Below are 16338 nucleotides of genomic sequence, written 5' to 3'. Positions count from 1 at the left end.
AATGCTCCTGTTGCCGATATTTGTAGGGCTGCAGTCTGGTCTACCCCACACTCGTTTATAAGGCATTATAAAATCGATCGTTATGCCTCTGCTGACGCATCTTTCGGCAGACGAGTGCTGCAACAGGTTCTTAATGAGGATTAACACGTGGGTGGTCCCTCCCTGTATGGGCTGCTTTGGTACATCCCGTAGTGATGGCCCACCTCCTATGGAAAATGTACCATTGGTCTCACCTGAAAGGTGATTTTCATAGGAGTGGGCCATCACGACCCTCCCAGTTGGAGGATGACTAGATATTTCTAATGGGTTACATATTATTGTTACACTATTATATTTAAATGTAAGAGTGAAGTCAAGATTTTTAGTTCTGTTATATTGTTATGTTAGAGTCATGTTATTATGCATGCGACTATTGTGTTATTTTCCTGGCGGGTCTGTTGGCCTTGTTCTTGTATTTTTAGATATCTCTTTTTAGACTCGCTACGAATGAACTGGAGAGCGGGAGGGGCATGACGCCCCTAGTCTTGACTTCAAAAACATTCTTGCCTTCGCACGATAGGTGGAACTATTCCCACAGTGATGGCCCCTTCCTATGAAAATCACCTTTCAGGTGAGACCAATGGTACATTTAATTTGCTCGCCACACTTTATATGGACTATAATTTTATCATTGAAGTGACCTATTAGAAACTGCTAATCACAGATCAGCAGCAATAGTGTGCTAAAAATGATTATTATTATTATTGTCTTTATTTATACCCCGCCATTTTCCCAAAACTGGAACTCACGTTGGCTTCCAGATAAAAATACATATAATTAAAAACATACAAAGTCTACATTAAAATAAGATTAAACTATTACCAATGTTAAAACCATACACACGTATAGCTAAAAGAGTTCAAAAGTTAAAAAGCGATTGTCTTATTTTGAGAATAAATATATTTGTGGCTTCATGCACTTTTTCATGCACTTTCTGCTCCCTCCCACCTCTACTTTCCATATTTGGCCATGCAGGGTGCAACTGCAAGTGTTTAAGATGTAAGGTCTCTCTGGAGGATATTGCTAACATCTGCTTGTATTTTTCTCGCTCATCTTACACACAGCTTTGATTAGCATCATTGACAGAAGCTGAAAGAAACAATGGACCTTTCCCATAGTTGTTTACTTCTGAACTGATGGAAGGATGCCAGTTTGCAGGAATGGGACGGAGTGGGTGGAGAGAGGATCTTGTTTGTCTCCTGTGCCCTTTTGACTTTCTCTGTTTTTATATGAGCTATATTCCCCACACAGCCATGAAGCTCACTGGGTGAACTTGGGCCAGTCACTGTCTCTCTTCCTCAGAGGAAGGCAATGGTAAACCCCCTCTGAATACCGCTTACCATGAAAATCCTATTCATTGGGTCGCCATAAGTTGGAATCGACTTGAAGGCAGTACATTTATATTCTTGGCAGTTGGTGGTACATTCCTGTAGAGGGCAGCAGAGTGTGTTTTAAATCATATAGTATACTATATCGTATAGTATTTACTCATATAGTATTCTGTATTAATACTGTAGAAAAACATGCACACATAATCCAGATTAAGCTTTGCATGTCACTAGATTTAAATAATAAAATGCCTTTTTGCATAATGTAAATGCTTGTTGAGGAAGTCAGACCCGGGCAGCACAGTTTTCTAAATTGTGTTTAGATTATTGTTTGTTCATTTATTTATTTGATTTATATCCCACCCTTTCTCCCAGTAGGGAGAACATATTGCATAATTTCATCTTTATTAGTCAATAGGAGGGGCAAGAATCTACACAAAGCTCTGTGTTTACATCCCATAAGCACAGAAAATGATGTTCTATCATCCCTCTGATTTCTGAGATTTCACTACATATGACCACACACACACACATTTAACCCTGTCTTTATATAAGGACTTGCTCTTTAAAAAAAAAGTTTATTTTAGGAAACTGAATTAACACTGTGCAGAATGATGGGTTCCTATACAGCTCTCTCTAAGGGTTGGTATGTATATTTGATTTTCAAACATGAACGTGGCTACAGGATGTCTGTGGATAGCTCAGTCTTTACTGAGTTTCCTTCTCTGTGTCCTCTTCGTAGGTCAGATTTCATAGAGAGGGGGAAAGGGTCCAGTATGTGTGTGTAAATTCAAGACTGTTACTTTAAATGACTAATGGGACTTTGAATACTGATAGGGTCTGATGTCATACAGTGAAGCAGCAGCTGTTCCTCCAAACTTTGAAGCCAGGGGCAGCTAACCTTTTTTAAGGCTGAGGGGCACAATGACCTGTGGCCAGCCCTTCAAGGGCTGCATGTGAAGTTAGTGTGACCACAAAAAATGTTTTAATATCATAGTGGGGGACCTATGGGAGCAGTAATTAAAAAGATACATTTTAATTAATTTTGTAGAAAATAATTTAAAAATAGAAAGATATTGGGCCTGGGGGACCCACAGAATGGCCATTTTTTTTAAAAAAAGGGGGGGACTATTTTAAGAAGACCTTCCTGAACCCAAAAGTGTTAAACCACTATTGCCCAGTGGCAAATATCCCCTTTTGGGGTAAGTGCTCGAGAAGGTGGTGGCAGTTCAGTTTCCTCCAGGCATGCTTGAAGCTGATTACTTGGATTCATTCCAGTCTGGCTTCAGGCCTGGTCATGGCACTGAAACTGCCTTGGTCACCCTGATTGATGACCTCTGTTGGGGGAGATAGGGGAAGTGAGACGCTGCTCATTGTCCTCAACCTCACAGTGGCTTTTGATACTGTGGACCATGGTATCTTTTTGCAGAGTCTCAGGGAGATGGGGATTGGGGGCACTGTGGTTCAGTGGTTCCACTCATACCTCCAGGGCTGCTTCCAAAATATAGCTATGGGAGGCTACTGTTTGACACTATGGGAGCTGTTCTGTGGTGTTCCACAGGGCTCCGTCTTGTCCCCCATGCTATTTAACATCTGTGTAAACCTGCTGGGACCTGTCATCAGGAGATTTGGAATGAGGTGTCATCAACAGGCAAATGCCACCCAATTCTATCTCTCCATTCCATCTGAACCAGAAAGAAGCAGTTGAGATGCTAGACCGTTGCTTGAAGGTGGTGATGGGCTGAATGTGGGCCAATAAATTGAATCCTGAAAAGACAGAGGTGTTATGTGCCCAGAGTTCTCATGTCCAGGTGGTGGAAAGACTACCTGTTCAGGATCTGTTATAGACGGGGTTACAACCCCTTGAAGGAGCAAGTCTGCAGCTTGGGGATAGTCCTGGATCAAACAGTGTCACTGGAGGGTCAGGTGGCCTCAGTGGCTAGAAGTACCTTTTTCCAGCTCTAGTTGGTTTGTCAGCTTTGGTTCCTTTTGGATAGAGAAGACAATGTGCTCTACACAGGGCTGCCCTTAAAAACTATTTGGAAATTTCAAGTCCAAATTCAAGTTCAAGTCCAAAATGCAGCAGCCAGCATGCTGGGTGGGGTTCCTTTTAGATCTCATATAATTCCTGTTTTAAAACAGCTGCATTGGTTGTCCGTTCATTTCTGGGCCCAATTCAAGGTGCTCATGCTAGCTTTTAAAGCCCTATGGCTTAGGTCCCAAATATCTGAAAGACTACCTCTTTCCCTGCAGTCCCTCTCAGGTGTTGAGATCAACAGAGGGCGCCCTTTTGGTAGTTCTACCGCCCACAGAAGCTCGTGGGGTGGTGGCTCAGGAGAGGACATTCTGTGTGGCAGCTGCTAAATTGTGGAATACCCTCCCCACTGAAGTGCATCTGGAAACCTCACTGTACAATGCTGAAGTTACACCTCTTTACCCTGGCCTTTGACACCTGAGACATATATTCTATTCAGGTTGTTAGCAGTTGTTTTTAATGCTGTATTCTAAGGTTGTTGTAACCTGTCCTGGAACCTCTGGGTGGAGGGTGGGCAGTAAATGCTAATAGTAATAATAATATGATCAATTGGGGGGGGGCATAAATCCTTTGGGAGAGCAGATATGGCCCATGGCTTATCCATCCCTGTTTTTAACAATGTTAAAAGGGGGTGTTGAGAAAGCCTTACCCTTACAAACAGAAATCCCACTCTTAACCTGATAATAATGGAGCTCTTAGAACTGGCATCTTGAGAGCAAGCAAAACACACACACACACACCATATATACAAAAGCAAAGAGCAGCATCTTAAATATCAAGATATATTTTATGACATAAGCTATTGTGGACTCAAGGCAACCTCATCTGATGCATGACATGAAGTCTCAGTTGGCAGGTATAAAAAGGAGAACATTGCAAGGTGGGAGTTAAATGGCGATGAGGTGGGTGACATCAGTGATCATTACAGTTTAAATATATGTTAAATGGGCACACCTTTTACAGTACCAGCTTGCTGAGATTGTTGTATTAACACTTATACTGGGGCGGGGAGCCATGGAAACAGTTGTAGGTCGTTCCTGTATTCTAGCATTGGTAAGCAAATGATCACCTGTGGTGTGATAAAAATCCTTTCTCTTGATTTAACCCAAAGCAATGGCTTGAGCTTCTTGATGAATTGTAATTCAGCTGTCTCATGTTGTATTCCTCCTCTGCCTTGGAGGTTGATACTTGACTGTATTTACTGCAAGAGCCTAACACAGCTACCCGTCTGGAAAGATATACAACAGAATACTTTGCATAAATTGAATGGTAGAGGGCTGTCTTTCTGGAGTGTTTGATTACAACACAGACCCACAACATGAGCTGTGGAGACCTGGTACTGTATCAGGCTTCTTATCAAGCTGAAGTACACCAATTTATATCCATCCCCTCATCCTTGTTTCCCGCTTATTTTGTTCCTTATCTTCATGAAAACAGGATTTTAAATAATTTCACAGAGGCCCCAGACTCTCAGAGAGACAGCTTAATTATAAAAAGCCTCTTTACCATAGTTTTCTGCAACTGCCTGAAGGCACAGTATGGTTTTTCTTAAAAAGCTTGTAAATGTTCATTTTAACTTTAGTTATAATTCCTCTCCTTATTTTCTATCATTTATAGAAAATGAAAAACCTTAGCAAACTGCACATAGAAGGCAAACAATTTTTATTTGTAGGCAAATATTGGCTTGATCGGTATTCACAAATTATCTTGGGGCAGTTGATTTGAAATGGCAAGAAAAGGATCGTGAAGTACAAAAGGGTAGAGCCCGAAGTGGCCATTACAGGAGAATAAAAAGGTAGCCTTGTGACCTTTTACTTGTATCCTGGTTTTCTAAACACGAGCATTGGGTTACAGAACGCTAAATGGGAATTATTTACTGAAGGCGCAAGAACCTGGAACAGCAGCAGCTGAGTTTCATGTGCAAACATCCGGGTTGTGACGACACTGGAGGGTGTGCTTCCCCATCAGCACTTCTGATTAGTCACTAACTTCTGCAGGAATGTCCTGGAACGAGCTTATCACAGCGTGTGAACGCATCAGCAGAAAAACATGTTTATTTCCTTTCAAGAATTTCAGTGGCTGTTCTGCTCTTATGCAGCTTTCTGTTTTATACAGCTCTGCATAGAAACATGTTGCACCATATTTTCTGTGAATTGATTTCCTTAGTAAACGGCAGAGGCCCAGTGTGTTTATGTGTTGAAAATCACTTCAAACTCTTAAGTGGTGCCGTTTCTTTTTGTAGTACGTTCCATACTATAATCCTCTATAAGACAGTGGCGTCTGACCTTGTTAAAGCTCTCAGCAGCATCCCGTGCCAGCTCTTCTTCCTAATCCTAGGGTCTGTTAGACTGCTTTTAGCTACTTGGGACCTTTTCAGACTTGGCAAAATGAATAGTGTACAGCAGGGACTGCCAACCTTTTGGGGCATGTGGGTATGTCTGCAGACTGGAGAAATTGTTGTGAGCACCACACAGGCCCTGGCTGCAACCAGGCACACATTGCAGTCTCTTTTGTTGACTACAAAAGACTGCATCTTTTAAACCTAGCTTTAGCAGGGCAAGAGACCCTGTGAGCAGCAGAAAAAATATTTATTAGATTACTGACCCGCCCTTCATACATTCCCAGGGTGGGTCACAATAGCGTCATGTGCAATAATAAAAACATAGAAAACAATTACAATTATAAAGCAAGTAAAGCCATACTAATGGAACAGAACAGTATAAATTCAACAAAAGAGGTGAGTCAAACACAACAAAATATCTTAACTGTCAAATAACAGGGTACACAGGTGCTTCGTTAGCATATGATGAAAATTGTACGATGAAGATGCTAGATGTACCTCTGTGGGGAGGGGCTGCCAAAATTTGAGGGCTGCCACAAAGAAAGCCCTCTCCCAGGCCACCATTTCCCACTCTTCTGGGAGCAGCAGAACTACCACAAGTGCCAAGAGGTGCCTCTGCAGATCCGGACACCGAATGTCAGTAGGGATGGAGATGGTCTTACAGGAAAGGCTTCTGCAGGCATCATATTGGTGATCCCTGGTGTACAGAATACTATGCAACCTTTTCTGACTTAAAGGTTTATGTTAGGATATACGTGCCACCCAAATTTTGGAATGCTGTGGTAATAACTATTCCATATTCCCAATATGTTTTTGTGTAGTAAATTGGAGGTAGCTTAGGCTTCATAAACCTGAAGGAAGGGGACTGAGTTTGTTTCATTATTAAGGACCTGATGAGGCACAGTGAGATCATTAGATGCTTTTACTGAAGTTTTGCATTCTGTAAAAACCAGACAGTTAATTTGATTTTTAAAAGGTTTTCACATAATACAAAGGAATACCTTACATCAGCAAAGCAAACTTCATTAGTTTTTAAATACTTGAAAGGAGGGAATCTTTTTGTCCGTATACAACAATTGTTAGACTACAGCGTGTTACATTGTAAAGCAGAGCAATGCAACATGCCCACCCAAAAATGCTCATACATATAGTCCAGCAATACAAGAATACTACTGCACTGGGGAGGGTGTGTATATATAAGTAATGGGCTTGGATCCAGAGTCTGATCCAGCAGAAGCTCAGAAGTCTGTTCGTGGGTTCTCTGGATCTAAAGCATTAACTATAGTGATTGAAGTAATCTTATACTAAATGGCATGAAATCCCTAACGAATCTCTTCAAGCCTTGCTTGAAGTTGCTTATTCAGTAATTGGCTCCAGAATTCAATCTTTGATATGCTTTTAGATTGACATTAACAACACCAGTTCCCTAATGTCTACAACTGAAAATGTGCATTTCAAATTATAAAACGTATACAGTAATTTTGTCAATTTTGTTTTTAAGATGAGAATTAGGAAAGACCTAGATGTGTTCTGAATTGGTGCTCCAAATATGTTTTCCTTGACTGATTGAACTATAGAATCAAAGGCCATGAACAGAGAACACAGTACAATCTTATTCTTGGGCAACCTTTTAGAATATCCCAAACGTTTAGAATATGCTCGATAATCAGGTGTTTAGTTAAACATGGCTATATTCACTTCATTGGTAGAGAAAGAAATGAAATTCAGAAAATATACATCAGGATGGGCATTACTTCTTTTAAAGTTGATGTTGCAGAATGTTTGTTTTATCTAGGAGTGGGTTATGTTCCTTCCAAGCAGCAAAATGAACGAGTAGCACCCAACAACTATGTATGAGAGGGTGAAAATCCTGACCCCTTTGGGACTTGAGCCTGACACAGCGGTGCCAAGTGGGGACTCCATTCAGGCCAAGAGGAACTGCAGGAAGACCAAGCCAAAAAAGCCTTTTTCTATCAATAGGATACAGCTGATCACATGTTACTTCCTAATGCTGTGATGCTGTAAGGCTTACTTACAGGTCTGAGCAATGAGAACATGTCTTCCTACGTACAGCCTACTTTTGCCTTGCCCCACTCTGGACTGCCCAGTAGCCAGGTGTGACAATGGGTGCAAGAAAGGCAAAGCAAGTTGTTATAAGTTCAACATGTGCACATTTCAAGCTTCCTCGGGGGAAATATTAAAATGCAGAATACACTCAATTATCCACATTCCATGTTTGTGCTAAAGCACAAGATTGTGAATAAAAGAGTGCTTTGTTTTTAAAACAGATATTTCTTGTGCATTCTCCATTGTACCATATTTTTTGAATGGGCAAGAAGAGTTAACAAACATGCCATTAAATACTGAGATTCTGTAAGAACATAAGAACGCTGCTGGATGAGGCCCATCTAGCTGAGCACTTTGTTCTTACAGTGGTCAACTAGTTGCCCATGGGAAGCCCATAAGCAAAACCTGAGTGCAACAGCAACCTCCCTACCTGTGATTCCCAGCAGCTGGTATTCAAAGGCATGTTCAAAGAGTCCACTTGTGCAGGCCTATGTGGTGACGAGAGCAAAGAGGGGCTTCTATCCATTCCTGTTGCATCCTATGGAGTGTTTCATGTGGTAAACAGCCTGTTGCAACCCAGGCTGTGCCGTTCAGAGTAGTTACCTGCAGACTGCTATGGCATGTTTACTTAGTAGTTACAAGTCTTCTCCAAATCAGTATATTGATCTGAATATAAAAAATACCTTGAAATTGTTAATTATGTCTTTTTTGGACTTTTTTCTCGGCGTCTGGGGTTCTGTACAGAAAGAGCAGATCTATCTATTGTATGAACCAAAGTTTAGTTTCAGGAACCCATAATGATCCCTATGTCTGGGTTGAAGTCTGAAGAAGCAGAAAAGATGCTGGCTAAGCATCCTTGAATACAAGGATAATTCTTCCTACCATACACACTTTGAGATAAATACAGCGATGGGCCCTGTATCTTCTTTTGAAGATGGGTGTTTGGCGGTTGACAGTTTTCTGATAGCAGCACCAAAGGGTCCCCTGAACGAGTAAATTCTGATTACTCCTTAGTCTAATTAAAAACAAGAAAAAGGAGGGAATTGATCTCTGTGACCCATTCAAGCCTGTGCTAGAACAATGCAGAATTTTTGTTTAATTGGGGATGACATACAGTGCCTTGCAAAAGTAGTCAGACCCCTGACCAATGCTCTCATATTACTGAATTACAAATGATTCCTAGCAAGACAGAAGCGCTGTGGGTTGGTGGTTCCCGAGTTTGGATAATTGGTCAATTGCCTGCTTTTGGATGGGTTTGTACTCCCTCTGAAAAAACAGGTTTGTAGTCTGGGGCTGCTCCTGGTTCCGTCTTTGTTGCTAAAGGCCAGGTGACCTCAGTGGCTAGGAGTACCTTTTATCAGCTTTGGCTGATAAGACAGCTGTGATGGTTTCTGGACTGGGATAACCTGACGGCTGTTGTCCATGCACTGGTAACCTCCAGGCTGGATTACTGTAATGCGCTGAGATCCAGAAGCTGCAGCTGATACAAAATGCAACAGCATGACTGCTGACTGGGGCAAGATATCACCAACATGTTACCCCACTGCTGAAAGAATTGCACTGGCTGCCCATTACCTACTGGGCCAAATTCAGGTTTTGGTGTACAAAGCCCTATGCAGCTTGGGACCAGGACACCTGAAAGATTGTCTTACCCCTTATATACCCAGTCAGTCATTGTACTCTGCAGGTGAGGGCCTCCTGCAGATATCATCTTATCAGGAGGTCCATTCTGCACAACATAGGGAAAGGGTGTTTAGTGTTAAATATTAGACAGGTGCCATCTCTGTTATCTTTTTGGTGCCTATTGAAGACATTCCTCTGTCAACAAGCCTTTTGAGTAGAGACCTTATCCCAGTCTGGATCTGTGCTAGAATTGCTTTTTAAGATGGTTTTAAAGTTGCTTTTTAAATATGTTTTTAAGATTTTTTTCAAATATATTTTAAAAGATGTTTTCTTTTCATATGTTTTAAAGTCTTTTGTTTTTAAGATGTTTTAAAGTGCTTTTAGTGTTTTTGTTTGTCGCCATGGGCTCCTACTGGGAGGAAGGGTGGGATATAAATTTAATAAATAAATAAATAGTTTTATATATTATTTAGTGCCTGTAGTAGCTTCACTGTAATTGTTTCAGTAGTTGTGTAATTTTTTTATACAGTTTATTTTGTATCATGCTTTCACTGTTCTAAATGAACATTTACTATTTGTCACCATTTGTCAATTACTTTAAACAAATGTTAAGTTTACTTTCTTTTTGGTGTGGTTTTGGCTCTGGTCACCATCCACATGCTCTCTGGAGCAAATCAATCTATCCTGTATTTAGAACCTGTTTTTCAGAAATCAATTGGCTGAAACACTTATCATTCAGTAAATTCCCTTTCTTGTTATCAGGACCAAAAACAGAAGTCCCTCATTATAAGTGTGATTGACAGCACATGTAGCTTGTCTATGGCATGAATACCCTGAAGTTGTTTGAAAACTAAATTCTCTTTCATAGACATACTTCTCTTAAAGAAAACTTATTTTAAATGGAAAGCCCCATTGGTAGTCAATAACATGCTTATGTTGACACTTGGAAACAAAACACTTTAGAAGACTGCATTTTCCAAGTGTTTCAGAGGACAGGTCTAATAATATCTGGATTAATGATTAAGGCCAGCTGTGTGACAGACTTGGGTTGTGCTTTCCTTTCCTTTCTGGACATAAATAGGGGGTGATTTTAGGGGATGCTTTTTTGTACACCATGGCAGCTACCATATGTTGCTAGAGCATTTCTGTTAGAACTGGCTTTCTATAGGATCTGAGGATCATTTTATAGCTGCTTGTATTACTGCTGCATGTACTACTGATATTTTGGTTTTTGTAGTTGATATGCACTGTTGATATGCACAGATTCATTCACGGAGGAACCATATGATGAAGAACCAGAAATTTTAGAATATGAGGTAAAAGTTGCTCTTAAAATACTTGGAAGAAACAAATCACCAGGAACAGATGGAATACCAATGGAGTTGCTACAAGTTACTGAGACTGAATCTGTCCAAATTTTGACAAATTTGTCAACAAATATGGAAAACTAAACAATGGCCCACAGACGGGAAGCATTCAATATAGATCCCTTTTCCAAAGAGAGGGGATCCCAGGGAATGCAGTAATTATCAAACTATTGCCTTAATATCCCATGCAAGTAAAGTAATGCTCAAGATTTTACACCAAAGACTCTTATGATATATGGAGTGAGAAATGCCAGATGTCCAAGCTGGATTTAGAAAAGGAAGAGGTCAGAGAGATCATATCGCAAACATATGTTGGATAATGGAACAGACCAAGGAATTCAGAAAAAAATCACCCTGTGCTTTATAGATTACAGCAAAGCCTTTGATTGTGTAGATCATGAAAAACTATGGAATGCTTTAAAAGAAATGGGGGTGCCACAGCATCTGATTGTCCGGATGTGCAACCTATACTCTGCACAAGAGGCTACTGTAAGGACAGAATATGGAGAAACCGATTTGTTCCCCATCGGAAAGGGTGTGAGACATGGGTGTATTTTATCACCCTATTTATTTAATCTATATGCAGAACATATCATACGGAAAGCAGAATTGGACCAAGAAGAAGGAGGTGTGAAAATTGGAGGGAGAAATATCAATAATTTAAGATATGCAGACGATACCATACTACTAGAAGAAACCAGTAATGATTTGAAACGAATGCTGATGAAAGTTAAAGAGGAAAGCACAAAAATCAGGACTACAGCTGGAAGTCAAGAAAACTAAAGTAATGACAACAGAAGATTTATGAAACTTTAAAGCTGACAATGAGGACATTGAACATGTCAAGGATTATCAATACCGTGGCACAGTCATTAACCAAAATGGAGACAATAGTCAAGAAATTAGAAGAAGGTTGGCGAAGGCAGCTATGAGAGAACTAGAAAAGGTCCTCAAATGCAAAGATGTATCACTGAACACCAAAATCAGGATCTTTCATACCATGGTATTACCAATCTCCATGTATGGATGTGAAAGTTGGACAGTGAAAAAAGCGGGTAAGAGAAAAATAAACTCATTTGAAATATGGTGTTGGAGGAGAGCTTTGCAGACTGCGAAAAAGATGAATGTTAGAACAAATTAAACCAGAACTATAATTAGAAACTAAAATGATGAAAATGAGGTTGTCATACTTTGGACACATAAAGACAATAATGCTGGGAAAAACAGAAGGGAGTAGAAAAAGAGGAAGGCCAAACAAGAGATGGATTGATTCCATCAAGGAAGCCACAGGCCGGAACTTACAAGATCTGAACAGGGTGGGTCACAACAGATGCTCTTGGAGGTCGCTGATTCATAGGGTCGCCATAAGTTGTAATGTCCCTAAAGGCACATAACAACAACAATGTACTGTTTTATGTCTACGTTCTAAGGTTCATATATTTAGCTGTTTTGTGTTTGCATTACAGCAGTGACACCCTCTTTGAAAGGGCATAAATACATACGTCATGTGTTAAGCAAACAAACAAAAAATAATGCTCCCAGATAAGCTTTTCCACTGAAACGGATGAGTAATTAAGCTGGCAATGGAGCTTTAACTCTGAAAGTGGTCAGTTTCTGATGCTGACAGGCCAAAGGAAAAATGATATTCCAAGTCCTAGAGTTTCGCAGGAATGTCTTGCCATTTGTGATCTCTTATGTTAGGAGGGTTTCACTTGCTCCATGCTATTTCTCATGGTAACTAATTCAGATAATGCAGAAGTAAGGCTATTTAGATATTTACCTATTTATATGCTAATATAAGGAATGGTGGAAGTTTCAAGTAAGCATAATGTAAAGAACTTAAAATGGTAGGGCAACTTAAGCCTTACTGACTTTAATGAGAGAGTTAAGTACCTACCTTAATCTCTCCATTAATGTACTTAGCCTTGGCTGGATTGTGCTCAGTCCTTGCCATTTTCTGTGTCTTGCTCTGAAGTCTCATTATTAACACACATATAACTGGGTTACTGGATAGGTTGTTTTTTTTTTAATTAATAATCAACTTTGGTATGTTACCAGTAAGATTATGCCTCCTGACTGAAACTGAGTTTAAGGCCCCTTGCACACAATGAGTGCAAGCTGTGGCAACATGGGCCAACTCGTTATTTGTACTATTGGATGCATGCATTTCAATTGTTTCAATTGTTAGAACCTGTTTCTAACATTACAGAGAATGAGGAAGCCTATGCTCAAGAGGAGCTTAGTGTATGCATTGGAGAGCTATCAGAATTGGCTAATTGCCACTGAGTGCAGCATCCTGTCCTAGTAGCTATAGAAGAAATGCTATATAAAATACCTCTATTTCTAGGGTATTGGTAAGTGAGAACAACTAAAACCTGCCCCAATAATCAGACCATGCTGAGCAGTCCATGCAGCAAACTCTACATGTAAAAGCACAGTGGGGAGGAGAGCCTGGCTGGGAGTCCAGAGTCTGTGAGTTCAAATCCCCACTCGTGTCTCCTGAGTGTCAAGGGACAGCTAAAGTTCACCCCACAGTGAGTGGCTCAGGGGTTATGTCCCCTGCCATCTGTGCAGCCGTGGGTAAGCTGCATAGTCCCAAGGAGCCCAGTTGCCCCCCAGCTGTCAGTTGCAGACAAGGAAGGGGCTGGCTTGTGCAGCTATGGCATTTCTTTGCTACTACCATTGCCATAGCATAGTTTTGTCTGTTTCATTACAGTACCTCCACTATAATCCTTCTCTGAAATGAAATGGATTGCCTTAAAGTCGATCCTGACTTATGGGCGACCCTACGAATAGGGTTTTCATGGTAAGCGGTAATCAGAGGGGGTTTACCATTGCCTCCTTCTGAGGCTGAGAGGCAGTGACTGGCCCAAGGCCACCCAGTGAGCTTCATGGCTGGGTGGGGATTCAAACCCTGGTCTCCCAGGTTGTAGTCCAACGCCTTAACCACCACACCACACTGGCTCTATAATCCTTCTCTAATAATTCTCAGATATAAGCTAGTGGTCCATAGTAATGTTGGGAGATAATGCCTGAGAGCAGTTGGGCCACTGTTTATATATCCGCTGGCCATTCCATAGTAAGTAACATTTTCTAGCTATTAAGATTAGTGGAGGAAAATTATCCGGCTTTCTAAAATACAGTAGGCTAATGGAGTAGATCCACCCTCACAAAAAAGGCATAGGAGGTCAGAGATCTGTACTCTTAGAAGTCAGTGATTCAGTTGGTACCAAGTGCAACAGCTAGGCTACTAACTGGGACCAGTCTTTGGGAGCATATCTCAGTGGTTCTTAAACAGCTGCATTGGCTGCTGGTCCATTTTTAGGGACAATGCAGAATGGTGGTGATCACCTTTTAAAGCACTAGGTGGCTTTATATGCATGTAGGACTCTGAGCCTGTCTGAACCCTTCATTTTTTACTGGAGGCCTTCTTTCACACAACCATGCAAAAGCTCCATTATTATTAGGGCTTGGTGCATATTTTTATGGAGGTGAGCCCTGAAGAGTCAGCCAGCCCTGGAAAGTTCCTGCCTCAGACATCTGTAGTCGTTGCCTCATGAATGTAGGGATGGGGGAGGATATTTGCTAAAGTGAATTTGTCAGCGGATTTTGACATAATCCAACAATCCACATTGTTTCTGGACCGGCATTGATTTCTTGCGGCGGGTCGCAAAAGTGTTATCAACACTTTTTAAAAAAAAGAATCTGCTCTGATTTTTACATTATTGTCTCTGTAATCAGCCTTCCTCTAAGCTGATGCATTCTCAAGTCAGTGGAACGAGTGCCTATAGCATAAGTTTTTTCGTTAGCAATTATATTTTTTTGCTGGAAACCCCCCCACACACACACAAATTAACAACTGCACAAACAATCAGTAACAAAAAATGGCAGCTGGACTGTCGGAATTCAAAAGTATAGGAACCAGCTACCAAACCGCATCCCTGCTTGGATGACCTGTGGCCCAGAATTGCCTCTGCTGACTCCAGGGAGTCACATTGACTGGACTTGCAACATGTCAGGAAATACGCTAAATATGAAAAAAGGCGATTTTGTGACAAATGAGGCATATCATCTTTGTACTTTTTTTAATGCATGCTTTGGGGGAGGTGCCGAAGCGATGAGAGCAGGAAGCGTGAATGCTTTGTGCTTCCTGTTCCCATGCTTTCAAGTCTTGTGTGGGCATGGGCTGTTAAGATGTGTATATCCCTCAATGAGATGTCTGCTCTCAGCTTGTGTGGACAGAACATGCAAAAGAAATTTGGGCGAAGGAAAATTTCTTCCTGCCCCATACTCTCACCAAATCTGTTCTGGAGAGTTGGGGAGCCCCAAGAACAGATTTAAGAGATTCTTGAGGGGAGGGGAGGAGGGGAAAGTCCCATTGCACAAGCAGAAATCCTTGTGCTGATTGAATGCTTACTTAGGGCTGCATTGGAAATAAGCTTTAGGCAAGAAAAGGTAGAGGTAATGCAGGCATTTGGTCTTTGAACAGGCTAAGATTTAACAATGCCTGTTAGGTCTGTCTTGGATATTAGAGGGCAAGGCATAGAAAAACGTCTGGAAAAGCAGTTTCCCACCCCCAGGAGCAAGAGAAGAATCCTTTCAGATGGGAGAGTGGGGAAGCAGAATCCAAGGTATAAAATAAGGCAAGGCATAAGTTGTGTTGAGAAGCAAGATAGGACTAAAAAACAGGAATGAGTTGACTGCTTCTTATCTCTCATTTTGCCAATTTGTAGGCTATGTTAAGTCAATGATTTGACACTTGGGGTCTGCCGAGCAAAAACTGAGCATAGAAACTTTTCAATTGAAACTTCCAATGTCACTTAACTTATCAGCAAGGCAAAGATCTTTAAGCAATAAAAGCAAAAGGTTGTTTTCCATGTTGTGGTAAGTTGCTGGTTCCATCAGTGCAAGGATTTCTTCGTGTGTACATTGGAATGTTCTCCCTCTCTCTTCCCCTTGCGCACCCCAATTCTATTCTGGGGGTTCCTCTGGAGCAGATTTGGGGATGGCATGGAACGCACTGGGAGGAGGAGAGGGGGAAAGTCCCATTGTGCTAGTGCTCATCCTTGCACTAGCACAGTTATTTAGTTGAATACCTCCCACAGATTTGTGTCTTAGCTGCACCTGACCCAGTTCTGAAATTGGAGTCCTGATTGACTGCTCCTGCAGTGTGCTGTCTATATTACTTGGTTTCCTGACAATGCAAAATGTATGCCTCATCCCATCTAATGGTGTCTGGCAACTATACTTAGTTCCTTCTTTAATCTGAATCACTAAGGTTGGGAAACCATATAAGCTTAGTGGGAGAGAGAATTTGCGGCCACTCTCTCAGCATGAATAATTAGCAAGGCCACATAATGTCTATTTACTGCCCCATCCTTCCTATAGAAGTGCTTCACAAGCAAGGTATGGAAAGCCCCTCCAGATGGACAGTTCCTGGGTCATGAGCTCAAGCATCACACAGCAGTAATAAAACCATACCAGCAGAGCTTGGAAAAGTTACTTTTTTGAACTGCAACTCCCATCAGCCCAATCCAG

At 41.2% G+C, this 16338-nt stretch overlaps 1 protein-coding gene and 1 long non-coding RNA gene across 7 annotated transcripts in view; one reads left to right on the top strand and one right to left on the bottom strand.

Moving 5' to 3' along the window:
- The window catches only part of RETREG1 (reticulophagy regulator 1), a 53919-nt gene that overhangs the window by 20414 nt on the left and 17167 nt on the right, over nt 1–16338 (top strand). The gene's annotated exons all lie outside the window — the stretch shown is intronic.
- LOC133366532 (uncharacterized) overlaps nt 1–16338 on the bottom strand; it is a 31843-nt gene that overhangs the window by 9280 nt on the left and 6225 nt on the right. The window contains exons 1-3 of one of the 3 annotated variants that reach the window (XR_009758433.1): nt 12698–12778; nt 4472–4630; nt 1380–1466 (exon numbers count right to left, since the gene is read on the bottom strand). This is a non-coding gene — a long non-coding RNA (uncharacterized LOC133366532). Of the gene's footprint in view, nt 1–1379; nt 1467–4471; nt 4631–12697; nt 12779–16338 lie in introns of those variants that run through there. The other 2 variants (XR_009758439.1, XR_009758434.1) reach the window with 2 other exon arrangements.

This window comes from Rhineura floridana, chromosome 1 (assembly GCF_030035675.1).
Source record: "Rhineura floridana isolate rRhiFlo1 chromosome 1, rRhiFlo1.hap2, whole genome shotgun sequence".
Taxonomy (NCBI): domain Eukaryota; kingdom Metazoa; phylum Chordata; class Lepidosauria; order Squamata; family Rhineuridae; genus Rhineura; species Rhineura floridana.
This window is presented reverse-complemented; position numbering and strand designations above follow the sequence as displayed.